Source organism: Sorex fumeus, unplaced genomic scaffold, assembly GCF_029834395.1.
Source record: "Sorex fumeus unplaced genomic scaffold, SorFum_2.1 ptg000008l, whole genome shotgun sequence".
NCBI lineage: Eukaryota > Metazoa > Chordata > Mammalia > Eulipotyphla > Soricidae > Sorex > Sorex fumeus.
Genome location: NW_026606065.1, coordinates 75,418,548 through 75,435,137, shown reverse-complemented (window position 1 = coordinate 75,435,137; position 16,590 = coordinate 75,418,548). Strand labels below are relative to the sequence as shown.

General features: G+C 39.7%; 1 pseudogene; it reads right to left on the bottom strand.

The window, feature by feature from the left end:
* Positions 1-10,212: 10,212 nt before the first annotated feature.
* Positions 10,213-11,009, bottom strand: LOC130019238 (60S ribosomal protein L7-like; annotated as a pseudogene).
* Between the last annotated feature and the right edge of the window lie 5,581 nt (positions 11,010-16,590).

The window sequence follows — 16,590 nt, the reverse complement described above, 5'->3', positions numbered from 1 at the left end:
CTGTGCCTCCAACTCCTAGGTCAGCATTTATTTGGTTGCAGCATGGTTTGTGCTGCTGTCCCAGTTTCTATTATATGCAAGAATTTCAATTCCTATGAGGCTACAAAGACATTTAAAATCTAAACACAGTTTTTTCTTCTGTGGAAAAGCTACTTTTTTAGTCCCCTCAACCCAAATTTACACATATCCCTAAAACATGTTATGTCCTTTCTTGGCAGTAGATTGAATCAAATTATTTAAAGGGAGACAGAATTCTTGCCAGACAACAAAGAAAGTAGCCAGTGTTTATTATACTGCCACAAAACTCCACAAAGATCATAAAAACAAACAGCCATATTTGCAAACATAATTTCCCTGAATAAAAAGAACCACAAACTTGCTAATAGAAAAAAATGATCTTTCATTAAGCATACATTACACAAATAAATATTTTGGTAAATATATTTATTTGCTAAGATTGGTGTTAGGAAGAGTCATCAGTCCTAACTTTCCATTTTTCCATCTATCCACATGATTTCTACATAAGTATATAACATATACCCAAGTTGACTAAGGAAAACCTTAGTCACCTTATGGTCCTTGGCTTTGAATTCGGACAAAATTACTTGCTTTTGCCAGTAGGATATGGACAAACTTATACTGTGTCCATGATGAGACGCATTGACCATACACCTAAAACTCAGTCACTCCACCTCTGAGCAACGTTCAGGTTCCTAAGTACAAAATTTAATCAATTACACTAATAGGATGATGAAATCATCATCAGCTCAGTTCCCCTAACTATTTCCTCTTTCTTTCAGAGGGTACAATTTCACTTCCCTGATCTCCTAAAGTTAATATGTAATTTCCAAAAGTGATGAATGTTATTTCCAAGCAAAGACTTGAAAATCTAGTTTAAACATCAGTATGTTGTTCTCTTTTCATGACTTAGTATAGACTTACATGGCAAAATAGAGACTAAGTCTGAAAATAAACACAATGAGGAAAATCTTCTACCATTCCACATTTTTCTCATATCTAAAAACTATAGTGACATTCAGACACTTAAAATTCTTCAGTAGTTTGTTATTGCAGCATAACTTTACCTATTCTGACTGTACAGATATTTCTTCCAGAATGTCTTGCAAAATTTTACTTTTGTTTCTATACCAGAAGTGATTTATCTTTATAGGCCTTAGTGACACCATTTTTTTAACTTCCTCAAACCTGAACACTTTATGTTTTTCTAGGTCATCTGATTATGTATTCTACCCTCAATGGCATGAGGATCACTATTTCTTTCTAGAGCTATACCAAAATCAAGGCACTAGGAATAGACCATGCTAGGTGAATGAAATAGGGGTGAATTGTGCATAGAAAATATACAAACAATAGTAAAACCAACCTAAAATCACTGTGCTTTTAATCATTAACATGTAGCTGCAACACAAGACTATTCATCTGTTCATTATACAATAAACTAGAGAACCTAAAAACTAATAATAGATATCCAAACCAACTGGTAATGGTGCCATAACTCATTAACTCATTCACTCAGACCTCCTGTGTGCAGGACATGGTGCAATTCATTACAGATAAATTAGTGAACATCATTGACACAGGCCCTGCCATGACTGAGTTTGCATTTGAGATGCAAGGAGAGGAATCCAATGAGAGTGCCCATTGTGACCAACATGATCTCTCTTTCTTGAGACAGCGACATTTAAGTTAGACTTGGATAAGAAAGAGACAGCAGTGGAAGATCTAAACTAACATACTAAGGCAAGTGAATATAACAAGTCTACTGTGCATTGTAAATTAAGTCTTGCCAATCAAGTGGCAATGTAAAGAATAAGGTGCTGAGAGAGTTAAGGAGTGTGCACTATGCTGGACCTTGCAGGCCATGGTAAAAGAGTCTGGATCTTATTGTGATTGCAAAGTGAGATCTTTAAACAAGAAACACAACATGACTTTAGAAAGACAACTTCATTGATTTCTAAGTGGAGTAAAGAGAAGCAAGAATAGGAGCCTGAAATCAACTAGGGTGGCTGACATGTTGATCCAAATAAAGTGATTTTGCTTTGGATAAAAGTCTTAACACTATATATAACAAAAAAAAGAAAAGTTCAGATTCAAGAACTTTGAACAGTTAAAAGAGTAAAACTCATTATTGAATTGATTTTCAGCTATAAATAAGAGAGGGCACATACAAGACTACTGGTTAAAATTCTGGACTGAACAAGTGAGACAGTGGTAGGCAACTGTAATTGAGAAAGTTTTTATTGCTTTTAGAAATTTTTTCATAACTTTCACACTAAAAGCACAAAAAGCAAAATTAATTTCCAATCACCAACTTGTCCCTAAACTGGCAAAAAAAGATATTAACAAACCACATTGAAAGAAATATTTTTTTCAGTTAAATAGCATTAACATTGTCTGTTCAAGCTAGAGACCAATCATCTGGGAATTATCATTCCAGAACATCCCGGACTTAACTCAGACAAGCCACTAGATTTTCCCATAGTGATCTCATGATTCTATTTCCGTGTATAAATTGGGGTCTGATTGTCAGTGCCCAGAGGCTGAGGTCTAGCTTCCCACTGGGCCCTACAGAGTACCATGCAGTACTCAGATCTCTCTGTGAACTGATAAAAAGCTCACATGGCTGAACCTTGGGTCAGAGAATTGTGTAATACAGTCCATAATGGCAGTGGATGTAAGATTAGAAACCAGAAAATATATGTCAATGTGGTCTGACCCCTTTTCGGGTACACATCAAAACTCCATTTGCTTTCCAGAAAGTAGTGGTGCAAACCATTGTTCCTGTTCCTGAGCTCTCCAGGACAGCTCTTCTAGGACACAGTTCTCTCTTGTACTAAAAATAATTTTTCCAAGTAAACAACACAAAATACCTCTCTTTAAAGATATTCTGTGGCCCTAACAGCCTTCTCAGAACATTTTGTTGTTGCACAGAAAGAAGCACATTACACAGAGGTTTATTCATAGACCTACAAAGAAGGAAGCTGAAGACCATAGGGGTCTAATCCCACCTATGAGGCAAAATTAAAAAGGGGCACTCTTCTAAAGCAACAAAGATTTCAAGACAAATGGACTTTTGCCCATCACTTACTTATGAGAACACTCATGTCTGGTACTATGCAATGATTTGAAGCTTTGAAAGTGTTCTTACCATGCCATCAGTCTACAATCTACACTTCGAAAACTGCACTGTCAATTTTCTTTTTTGTGCATGTTTCAAGCACTATCCTCAAAAATAACTGTGATAGGATGATAAATTGATTGCTTTGATTTTGGTCTAGTTTCCCTGAGTGTGTTTAAGGAAGATATTGCATTTCTGCTACTAATTCTAGTGCATATGTGTCTGGTCAGCTCACTATAGTAGAATAACGGAAAATCTCATATTGCAGTATCACACCAAGTCAATGTAAGATAAAGCTATAAAATAATAACCATGTAATTATATATTGCCATATGTGGAATGTGAACATATCATTTCATATATATCACCTACATATAACAGATCATTTTACTAACAATCAATCTAATACTTTGGTTGAGGGCCTGGGACCTGTAGACATACTGCCAAGTGTTAAGTCTTCCTTCTCTCCTTAACTATTTATGTGAAACTTTGGCAAGTCTATTAAATAGAATTGAACACAGCCTATATTGCTTAGGGCTGATAAAATTACTGAAAGAACAAATTCACACATATAATAGAACAGTACCTGGTAAATAATTGTTACTATATAAACATATTATTATGGCTAGACCATATACTCTTTTTCTGGGTCCATGCTTAGAAGCTATTGCCTTCATGATTTTGTGTATCATCAGAAATCATCTTAAAAGAGGATATGAGAAACTAGCATTCATGAAAGTTTTACTGTACATCATGTAATTGTATAGATAGCAGCTAGTTAACATCTAGGTCCAAATTATTTCACCCATGTAAAAATAATGGGCTATGGCCCATGACCAAGTGGGGAGAAAGGTACTATAATACAGGTACTTAGCAATAATCTCATCTTTCAGCAAAACCTAACTGTGTGACGTTGAGCCAGTTTCTTTTGCACGCTGAGCCTTGATTTTTTTTTCATCTGTCAAATAACACCTAATTTTTAATTTTCATAGCACATGTGATGATCTTGTGTGTGTGTCACTGCCACTGTCCTCCCGTTGTTCATCGATTTTCTCGACCAGGCCCAGTAACATCTCCATTGTGAGACTTTGTTGTTACTGTGTTTGGCATATCGAATACATCATGGGCAGCTTGCCAGGCTTTGCTGTGCAGGTGAGATACTCTTGGTAGCTTGCCGGGCTCTCTGAGAGGGGCGGACGAATTGAACTTGTGTCGGCCATGTTGGCTGTGTGCAAGGCAAACGAACTACCTGCTGAGTTCCAGCCCTGTGTTTGTGTGTATGCATATATATATATATATATACATATATATATGATTTGCTCATTTCTTTACAGTAATTTGGAGTGTAATTCCTTTAAAGTTATTTGGCTAACATAGTTCCTCATTAGTTATTGCTTTCTAAGTAACTATTAGCTTTCGTTGAAAGAACATAATTGCTTTAGAATTTAAATAAAGCTTATTATCACTCTTTCTTGGAGGAAACATAATATCTTAAACCCTAGCATTCAGAGTGGAGGAAATTATTCAAAGGGCTAGAAGAGGGGGTATGTTGCCAGCAGGTCAACCTGTGAGGTGATGCATCAGCAGCCTGATGGTGCCTTCAGACTTCTAGATACCCCAAAATTGTTGCTGTACCTTTCTTTAGCCAGACCCCAACAACTTGGGACCAAGTTTACCAAGAAAGTAAATGGACAAAAGTTAGGTATGTGGAAGACACACCCACAAACCACCTCTGGCTCAGCAATATCATTGGAGGCAAGGCCTCTCTGGTTCCTGATCAAACTGCTTAACAGCCATGATCCCAGAGACTCAGAAGCAAACCTTGGAACCCAGCAGCTTTTGGCAGAAATATGTCCGGTCCCTGTAGTAAGTTACTGACACCGGGCCACCCCAGGTGGTAATAGGTTTCATGCCTTGGCCTGTTTCCCCTTGTGGCTCAGTGGCTGCCATTCTTCAGAGGCCATTAGACAGTCAGGTTTGGGCTTGCAGTGACGAGACATATGGGGTCTTCATGGGATGGGCCCTTTCCTCCCCATCCTAACAAGACCCTGAGTCGCCGCCCATGAATGGCCTCTCTGACTCCTGATCAAGCTGCTCAACAACAATAATCCCAGAGACTCAGAAACAAATCTCTGAACCCAGCAGGTTTGGTAGAAATCCTTCCAGATTTAATTGTTAAAATTTCGGAATTACAAAATCACACGGTCACTACTGTGGCCGCATGACATCACCAGCAATAGAAAAAAAATTGTCTACAGTTACCTTTTCAATATATCTGAGTGTTGGGGTAAAATCCCAAATAACAATGGTGAGTCTGTGGTCGAAATATTGAATAAAATCAATGTGGAGAGAGAGAAATGTGGAAATCATCTGCCCACAGGTAGGGGGAGGGTGTGAGATGGGGAGTTATACTGGGTGTTTTGGTGGTAGAAAATGGGCACTGGTGAAGAGACAGGTGTTTCATCATTGTATGACTGACACTTAAACCCAAAAGCTTTGTAACTGCTCTCAGGGTGATTCAATAAATAAATGTATAAAAAAGGAATAAAAGGGGACAGAAGAGTGTTCAACCCCCAACAAGCATGTACTATCATATTTAGCTGTAACTCACTATCCAATCTGACATATTTAACAACTTTTCTTTACTTCTTTGTTTTAATAAGGGTAAAACCTTGCAGTACTAGACTAGAGCTCATATCAGTACAGGAAGAACTTGACACTACGTGGACATTGGAGACCAAGTAGCAAAAGTCACAAGGGTCTAGCAGTGGCCATAGACAAGAACAGTTACATCTTTCCTTGAGTGCTCCCTCTAATCTGCTCTTTCCCTTGTTTGTTTCTTTCTCCAAAAACCTTGTTTGGTGCTCCTTCTCTATCTGAGCTGGGTGTTGGGAAGATCTGCCCAGGATCGGAGATGCATGCTGAAAGTGACTATAGACCGAACATGATTGCCACTCAATTCCTCTTTTGCAAACCACAGCACCCAAAAGGAGAGAGAGAGGACAAAAGGGAATGCCCTGACACAGAGGCAGGGTGGGATGGGGGGATGGGAGGTGGGAGGGATACTGGGATTAGTGGTGGTGTAGAATGGGCACTGGTGGAGGGATGGGTACTCGATCATTATATAACTGAAACCCAAGCACAAAAATTTGTACGTCTACAACTGTACTTCATGGTGTTTCACTAATAAAAACAAACAAACAAATAAATAAATAAAAACCTTGTTTGGGGGCTGGAGCAAAAATACAGGAGGTAGGACATCCACCTTTTACTCAGCCAACATGGTTTGATTCACATCTTGCAGAACAACTTCTCACAGAAAAACCCCTGAGCACTGCATTGCATATCTCCATTACAACAAACATCAACAAAAGCTAAAACTTCCATGTGGAAGTGCTCATGGTTCCCCAAAGCACTTCCAGGAGTGATCCCTTGGGGTATATCCAGGAGTAACTCTCTGGCCACCACTGGATATGGCCCAAAAGTGAAAGCACAACACAAACCAAAAACACAATGTTGGAATAATGAATTGTGCTTTTTAAGAATTGAAGTCAAAAGATTGGAGTGATAGAACGGTGAGTGGGGCCTTTGCCTTTGACACGGCTCATCCAGATTTGATCTCCAGCATCCCATATTGTCCCCTGAGCGCTGCCTGGAGTAATTCCTCAGCGCAGAATTGGGAGTTACCCCTGAGCATTGCCAGGTGTGACTCAAATGTAGAAAAAGAAGAAGAAAGAAGAAGAAAGAAGTAGAAAGAAGAAGAAGAAGAAGAAGAAGAAGAAGAAGAAGAAGAAGAAGAAGAAGAAGAAGAAGGAGGAGGAGGAGGAGGAGGAGGAGGAGGAGGAGGAGGAGGAGGAGGAGGAGGAGGAGAAGAAGAAGAAGAAGAAGAAGAAGAAGAAGAAGAAGAAGAAGAAGAAGAAGAAGAAGAAGAAGAAGAAGAAGAAGAAGAAGAAAAGGAAGAAGAAGGAGGAGGAGAAGAAGAAGGAGAAGAAGAAGAAGAAGAAGAAGAAGAAGAAGAAGAAGAAGAAGAAGAAGAAGAAGAAGAAGAAGAAGAAGAAGAAGTCAAATTCAAAGAAGTTAATTAAAGATGCAGAGACAGTGAAGCAATATTTGCAATGCAGGAATGCAAAAGGAAGAAACCTCTCAACTAACAATAGGGAGGCTACTTGTAAACCCATATTAGTCATGTGGAATGTGTGATTTGGGAGGACATGTGATCCTCAGGTACAGTTTTCATGATGACTCTGGGTTTGAAGAAAGAATGTAGATTATATTTCCTTTGGACTAGTTTTAGCATATTTGGATTATGTCTCTGGGTGGACACGCTTACCCCAAGAGATAAAACTTCATGTTCAGGGAAGCCCTCTGAAAAGGCTGTGGGGGATGTATCCTACTTAACATTTTGTTATCTGAGAGAAAATAAAATTATTATTTCCTAAATGCATATTGCTATCGCTCCAGCCCCTCTCGGAGAGCCCGGCAAGCTACCGAGAGTATCTCACCTACACGGCAGAGCCTGGCAAGCTACCCATGATGTATTTTATATGCCAAACACAGTAACAACAAAGTCTCCAATGGAGACGTTACTGGGCCCGCTCGAGCAAATTGATGAACAACGGGAGGACAGTGTCTTAGTGTCAGTGTCTTAGTCTTAAATGCATATTGATATGAATCATATTTGACACATAGAGGCTATAAAAGCCTTTTGTTCTGAATTCATTCCATTCATTTTTTTTCTTTAAAGAATGTGTTTTCTGAGCTGACCACATTTGCTGTACTATTTTCTATAAAAATAATTTTTCATTAATGTTACCTTGTGGCGCAATCGGTTAGCGTGCGGTACTTATCATTTTTATTTTGTATAAATTTATTTATTTCCCAGCTGACTTTACCATTGAAAGTTGATCCCATCCTGATTGTGAAATTTATATACCAAGCTGGCTCACCTGCATAACCAGAGTCTAAAGACATCTCACTCGTGAGAGGCCCCATAATGGAAATTACTAAAAATCCCTTGGTCCCACAAACACTCAGGGAATTTTTCTGTAAATTGAGATACTATTTTCCCCCTGGGGATAAATTGTGCAAATAAATTCATATAAACTCTTACGTTTCTTCTCCTATGTATCTAATAGTCACTACAGAGAGGCTCTGACAAGGTGCTTCTTGTCAGAGAAGACCTAAGGGAGACAGTAAATGATCACTTTTGGAGAGTTACTGGTATCATTGTGGTCCCCATTTTACAGATGAAGGAGATAAGTTACAGAGAAATCAATGTACTTACAGAACAACATCTCATGGATAAACTGCTGAGCACTGCTATGCATATCTCTATTACAACAAACTGCAACAAAAGCTAAAACTTCCATCTTCTTTTTCAACATTGTCTTGGTTATTCGGGGTAATAGTGGTATTTAACTTGCATTCTGATTACTCCATTATAAAAGCTAAGAATTAATTCCTAGGCATGAAAAGTCAAGCTTCCAAGCTTTTGATTTGGGGAGATGAAGGGATTTAAGGTGACTCTGATCAAGACTTACTCCTGTCTCTGTGCTCAGAGATTGCTCCTGGTGGTGCTGGGGATCAAACCACTATTGTCAGCTTACCAGGCGAGCACTTGAGCCTGTGCTGTCTATCAGGCCCCCAAAGTTACACTTCTCACAGGTCTCACCTCCCAATATCCTCCACTACCACAGTGCTCCTAACACACCAATTTTCTTTACTTCCTTGCCAGTTTCTTGTCCCAACTATGATTTATTCACAAACTCATTATTCTGCTCATATTTCAAGGTTCTTCAATGTATTGGGCCAGGTTGTTGGCTCTGTTGAATAACCTTTTTCCATTCCATTTTCATTTGGATCCTTCCTCTACAGTCTCCATTTATCCCTCTCCTTGACACACTAGGTTTTATAGGCTTACCTAAACTCTTCATTTTGTTTGACTGAATTGTCTGTGTCTCCTCCAACACACAGGGCAGGTTTTAAGCTCGCAAAAGGACAGCCACTCAGAAGACCCAAAAGGCACTGAGTACACATTTGCTGAAGGCATATCTAAGTCTATCTAACAACACTCTTTTCTGAAGAGGACAGTAAAGCTGAGTACCAGAAGTTTCCTTCAAGACTGAAAAATCAATCACCTCTCAGAGGCCTAGATGTTGCTGTAGAAAAAGATATCACCAACATACTACTGAGAAGGTAACTTTACATGAGAAGGGTGTATAGCTGGTGGTGCTCAGGTGCTATTTCCTCATTTTGTGCTTGGGGGTCACTCCTGGCAATGCTAGGGGTACCATTTGATGCTGGACATTGAAACCAGACCTCCCTCATGCAAAGCATATGCTTAGCGCTTGAGCTTTCTCCTGCCCCTAGGAGGTCTCTTTAAATTTGTACTAAACATAGAGTAAAGTATTGTAATAACAATTTCACTGCTTCTGCAGGATTTCTGAGGTCCCTGAACTTTTTAATTCTGATATGATCCTTTCCAAAGAAATAGGATCTAAAGAATAGATTTCTAAAGAAATCTCAAAATGGATCAACAAGCTGCAGAGATGCCTCCAGACAAGGCTACACCACATTCTGGGCACATCAGAGGGGGACAAGTGAGCCCACCACCTTCCCAGAGTCCCAGCTGCTGAAAACCTCCAGAACCCAATCGCCACCGTGCTCACAGCCAGTCTCCACAAGTTCGGGATGAGCTTCATTCAGGAATGAATGTGTTGAAAAACTCAGGTACGTGGGTTTTGTGATGGAAATCTCCAGTCACCTTCCAGTAAAAAGAAATTTAACTCCAGTTGCATCACTCCATTCAAAATTTTAGAATTCTCATACTCTACACCACTTATATACCCAGAGTAGCACACCACATTGTATGGGATATAAAGTAGAAGGCAACCAATCTCAGTTAAGAAAATATTAACACACACAAGGCTTAACCTGTAACAACCTGTTATCAATTTCTTCTACAAGGCCTTAATTGCTCCAGAATGAGAACAATCTTCACGCACTTCCTTTTTTTTTCAATTTGAAAACAATCGTTTATTAACTGACCAGATTATAAAAATATGGTAGATACCTTAGTTCATCCGTCTAATCAGCCAGTTTTTCTGGTCTTCTCTGTTGCCAGCATGTCTGCCTTCTTCAAAATGGGTGGTCTTTTTCTTCATCCCACCCTGAGGAGAAGATAATTTGAAGTGCCAGAGGAAGTTGTTTGTCTCTTTGAAGCGCTTTCCAACAGTATAGATCTCATGAATCAGATCCTCCATGCAGACGATGCTGTATTTACCCAGAGTTCGCGCGATCGGTGCGTTATTCGTTAGGGCAATTCACTTCTTGTGGATTTTGCCATAACCACGCTTGTAGATCAATTCATTTACTGACTTCAGGTTTGGGTACCCCCATGCAATATAGGGTTCCACGATCCCTATTTCATGTTAATCGAAGCCTTGATGAGTTTAACAAAGGTACCATTGAAGATCTGGCGAAGGCGGAGAAGCTGTAGCACCTTTCGGACCTTGGGGCTCACACCGTTGATGCCTCTGATTCTGATGACAAAGGCCAATTTGGGTTCCGCAGGGACGTAAAAGTTGCCAGCTTTTCTCGCCATCCTAGCCATGCGAATCTCTGTCCTGTACATCTGCCTATACTCCTTGTGATAATGCTTAGCTTTTTCGTGGATCACCTTCCTCCTCGCCTTTCGAAGCATCTTTTGAGCAAACTTCTTTCTCAGACGCTAGATCTTCAGCTCTGCAAAATTCTTTCGCTTTTTCTTCAGGGTTTCTGGCACACCAGGAGGCTTCTTTTTCTTCTCTCCTGCGGCCGCTGCTGCCGGCTTAACAGGGACCTTCTTTTTCTTCTCTCCTGCATCCTCCATGGTTCCAGTCGGAAAAAAGTCACGCACTTTCTTTAAGGAAATATTTTTTGATCAGTTTTAGCTAATTATTCATAACAACCTCCACTATCTCCACTACCCAGCTGCTGCCATGCTCCAGGCCGCTTTCTGGACACTCGGGCTTAGCCTCACACATGAGTGAAGCCCCACAGAACCAGCTAAGCTGAACTTTTTGACATTGGACTCCAGGCTCAAGGGCCCTGGAAACAGAGATCACCTGCCTGCTTGCACCAATCTCCAGAGACCCAAGGATCAAACCCCGAAGCCCCATCCTGCCCTGCCCTGCCTGCTCCCACCAATTTCTGGGCCACCCAGGGATCACACCCAGAAACCCCACCCTGCCTGTATGAAATACCTCATCGGCTGACCTCCACTACCTCCACTACCTAGCAGCCACCACACTCCACGCCATTTTCCAGGCTGCACGACACACCCTAAAATACTTAATACCCATCTTCCAAGATTACCACACCATATTTGATGGGGTTCAAATATGGTTTGAACCATGGGAATACCTGCAAGGGCGATTAGAGGCCACCCTAAAAGCCTCTATCCCTCTCGGAGAGATCAGCAAGCTACCGAGAATATCCCGCATGCAAAGCAGAGTTTGGCAAGCTATCCGTGGCATATTTGATATGCCAAAACCAGTAAATACAATGGGTCTCATTCCCCTGACCCTGAAAGAGCCACCAATACGGCAGCGTTAAGAAGGATGAGGAAGGAGAGACTGATAAAATTTCAGAGCCGAACTAGGCTGCCAAAATGAAGAACTAAAATGACTGGCTGTGCTTTCAATGCATGTATGCTGGCATTGGATGCATCTATCGAGGACCTGATGGTGCAAGCGCTGAATATTAAGTACGACATCATTGGTCTGACTGAGACAAGAGTCATTGATCACATCATGCCATTTTCGACACTGGAGAAGAACTGTTCCTCAGAACATGCGACAAAAGAGGCATCGGTGATGTTGGTGTCCTTGTCAACATGACTTTGGCCATGAGTATTGATTCATTCAAATGCCCAAATACACTTGAATAGATGTGGCTCACTGCCAGCAGTAAATTCATAACAAACAATACAAAATAAATGATTTAGGGTATGTTATTGGGGCGGACTTGAGTGGTGGTTGGCAAAATTGGAAATAATGGTAGTGGAAAAGGAAAGAGAGAGCAAAAGGGAATGCTCTGCCACAAAGGCGGACAGGATGAGGGGGGATATGGTGGTGGGAGGGCTACTGGGATCATTGGTGGTGGAGAATGGTCACTGGTGGAGGGATGAGTACTCAATCATTGTATAACTCAAACCCAAGCACGAAAGTTTGTAAGTCTAAAACTGTACCTCATGGTGTTTCACTAATAAAAATTATGTAAAAAAAAATAATGGTAGTGGAAAGGTGTAATGGTGGTGGGATTGGTGTTCGAATATTGAATGTAATAAATCATCATGAACACTTTATAAAAATACAATTAAATTACAAAATGAAAATAGGAAAATAAATGTTTCTTATGTTGCCAAAGAGCAACAATTCAGTTTCTTAGGAAGTTAAATATATGGATATTATTGAATTGAGACTACTGACTTGAAATAGAGTGTTGTTAGATACTGATTTTTTTGATGAAAATAAAGCATTGAAATGTGAGTCAGTTTAGATTTTTGTTCCCAAAAGAAGAGGAACTGTTTCCCAAATAATCCCACTTTCAAATAAATTTTTAATCAGTTATGTTTCAACTCCTGAAATGACCCATGTGTCATTTTACACAAATATTACCTAAAGAATATGAAATTACTGAGGTCTCTTCACCACTTTCTTCTTTGAGTTCATAGTCCAAATGTATTTTCTTCTAGTTGATGAGTGTAACATGGATACATACTTGTAAGTTTGCCTCATAGTCAACCACACACTAGATGGTTTTGTCTATATAATAAACCCAAAACACCATATTATAATTTAACAGAAATAAACTTTCCAAAATTTCATTTGCTATTCTTCCTTAATGTACAGTTTTAAATGACTACTTCCTAAACAAAATTAAAATGTTAGATTTGATTGGCCTGTGCCAGACAAATTATATATTCTATAATTTTATCCTATTATTGTTTTCATTCAGTCACTACCTCCTGCAACACATTCAAGCTAAATTGTTTGTTCAGTACATTTTCCTGGCCTGTTACTCATGAAAGAATAAGAGGCTCTAGTGATTATCTTGTGGAGGCTCACTCATTGCTTTTGGAAACCGGCCAGAGATGAAGTAACAATTATTACACTGACAAAAAAAAATTGGCTAAACCAGAAATACAGCAATATAGTATTATAACAACAGATCACATCTTGATTTGAGAAAGCAGAGGTCAGAGTCTAGCTTCTTTTACTTTATATACACATATTCATTTCCCTAAACCTATTATCACCAATAAATCTTCATCCAAGAAAGATTGTCTAAATTTTTCCCTAAGGATCTTGAGGAATGACTGAGTAGAGCTGACAATACATGAGAAAACTTACTTTAAAATTAAATATTACCAATTTGCTTCTCAAGAGAATATATGAAGTCCAGATATGTTATAGAATTTTCTTCACAGCATGACATTCTCCACTTTTTAACACAACTAAATAAACATATTACTATTGTAATAATGGTATAAAATTTACTTGTTAACATGAAAAAAATATTCATTTACTTTATACTGAAGAAAATATATAAAATGGTGATTAGTAAAACATCACTGTCACTCTATCACTATCATCCCGTTGTTCATCAATTTACTCAAGCAGGCACCATTAATATCTCTATTCCTCCCAGCCTTGAGATTTTAGCAGCCTCTCATTACTCGTCCTTCCCAACTATTGGAGGTTCTTTCAGGGTCAGGGGAATGAGACCCGTTATAGTTACTGATTTTGGCATATCGAATATGACCCAGGTAGCTTGCCAGGTTCTTCCAGTGAGGGTGGAATACTCTCTGTAGCTTGCTGGCACTCCGAGAGGCATATATATATATATATATTTTTTTTTTTTCTCTCTATGATCTGTTGCCTACTGTCTGAACTCCATCAAACATGGTGTGGCAATTATAGACAATGGGTAGGAAGTGTCCCATGTTGCATGGCCACTTTGCAGCTGTGTGGTCCAGAAAGTGACCTGGAGAGAGGCAGCGGCTAGGTAAGCGAGGTTGGCTGCTGGGGCTGGGTCCCTTGGGGCGGAGAGGGTTCTCGCTCGCCTCCCTCTGGGGTGCCCTGAGTTGAAACAGCCTGGCCTGGAGTCCAGTGGCATGGTTTTGGGGACCTCCTTTTATACTCCCATCTGGGAGGAGCAGCCATGAGTTCTGCAGGGTGGTTGATGAAGAGATTAATCTGGTGCTGGCAGGGTGTGGCTTATGGGTGTGACCCCTGGGTCACCGGAGGCCAGGGGAAGCAGGCAGAGGATCTCTGTTCCCAGGTCCCCTTGAGTCCAGAGTCCAAGTTCACAAAGTTCTGCATTACCTGGGTTCCGTGGGACTTTACTCCTGTATGAGGCTCAGCCCGAGCATCTGGAAAGTGGCCTGGAGTGCGACGGCAGCTGGGTCGTGGAGGTCGGCTATCGGGGCTGGGTCCCTTGGGGTGGGGAGAGCTCTCACCTGCCCTCCTCTGGGGTGGCCCAAGTGAAAACAACCTGACGCAGAGTCCCTAGTAAAACATAATAAGAGAAATAACATTGTTTATAATATATGACATTGTGTAATATAAAGCATAAAACATTATACTTTATTAAGAATGAAATGTGTATATATATATATATACACATGTATACATATATAGCAGTTTTGTTGGTTTTGGGCTCACATCCAGAATTCCTGGGGGTTATTTCTGGTTTGGTGCTCGTGGGTTGTTCTCAAAGGTGTTCCAGTGATGATGTGGTGCTGGAGATTGAACCTGAAGCTCCCACATGCAAGTCATGTTTCCTAGATCTTTGAGTCATCTCTCCAGTCCCTGTACAATAGCTCTTTAAGAATGCTTTCCTGGGCCAGAAATATGGTAGAGAGGTTAAAGTTCATGCCTTGCATATGGCCCACCCTGGTTCTATGTCTGGTACCACCTGGTCCTTCTGACATCAGCAAGTTCAGTATTAGAGGTCCCAGAATACCACAGGGATAACCCCAGGAATTACTAGCCCCACAAGATCCAAGTAGCATTGTATCATTGGGCCCTTACGTTCAGCCACCAGCAATGAGAGGTACCTCAGTCTCTTAAACATGGCTTTGGATCTCTGTCCCGAAGTGCTTTTCCTAATCACAGAACACATTATACTTTCTGATTAAACATCCCTCTTGATAGTTTACTTCATAGTTTTTCTCATAATTGTAAATATTAATTTAATTATCTCTTCAGAGTTGTTTGACTCTGTCTTACCACCCTAAAGGGCAGAGATATTCATCTTACACACTGCTATATTTAATTGCACCTATTTTGTGGGGTTAACTATTCAAAATCTATTTTTCAATGAAGCAATAAATTAGTAATTGATATATGCTATAAAATGGCAGAAAATATTTCTATTAAAGTGTTAATGAGCTTTCTGAAGATAGTGGCTTTAAAGTGGTTTAAGCGATTTAAATTTTTTTCATCTAATGTTTTAAATAATGCGATATATTTGGATTAAAAATTACTTAATAGGGTTTGTTTAACTGGAAATTGTTTTAGTCATCTTTTTCTATTACAATGCTATAGGCAACCTCAAGCTCTTGAAGTCATACAGTCAGTCATCACTTCCTTTCTACTATCTGTGGACTCAGGTACTCAGTCCCTGACTGCATATCAAAACCCATTCTGCTCCACTAGTCTCCCTCAAGAAACCCAACTGAGGAACATGTTCTTCTCATGAAAGGAATTTGAAGCACAGGAGAGTCCTGCAGAAACATACAATACCTTGCCAAACCTCTGCTCAGAGTGACTAGTCTTATTATTCAGAGCCACCTTCTACTAGCCAAAACAAGCCACATTACTAAGACGGTGGAGAAAGTGTATTATTCTAAAGAGAAAGCAAAGGTCTCGGTACAATAATTAAACCTGCCACAATACTTAATCAGTTATTTACTGTTTTCTAATAAAGTTAGTTCCACACTAATTTGTTTAAGTATGAAAGTCAAAAATCAGAAACTCATACAAGCTCTAAAAGTAAAGGCTAAATCTCAGAAACAAAATACTTTAAACCACACACATCAGCAGAATAATTAGCAGAGCCATAACATGTAAAGTTAATAATACTGCAAAGAAAAATAGGTTGAAGAACAGTATCCATTGTTGTATGTGGTAGATTATAGTATTGGTAAATGAAATGATTTATACTAGATTCAAGATAAATTTCAATCTCCGTAAATTGGAAAATCTCATCAGAAGGGTTTTGTCACCTAGAGATCACAATTAATGTTCAAGATTCTTTGGTTGTTATGTCCTGGATTTTTATGGAGAAAGCTGTTACTGACAACTGGTAGGCAGATGCTACAGAGCATCCAGTAAGGCCCCGAATATATACCATAGCATAGAATTAACCAGATCAAATATTAATATTAGCATTGACATCCCCTG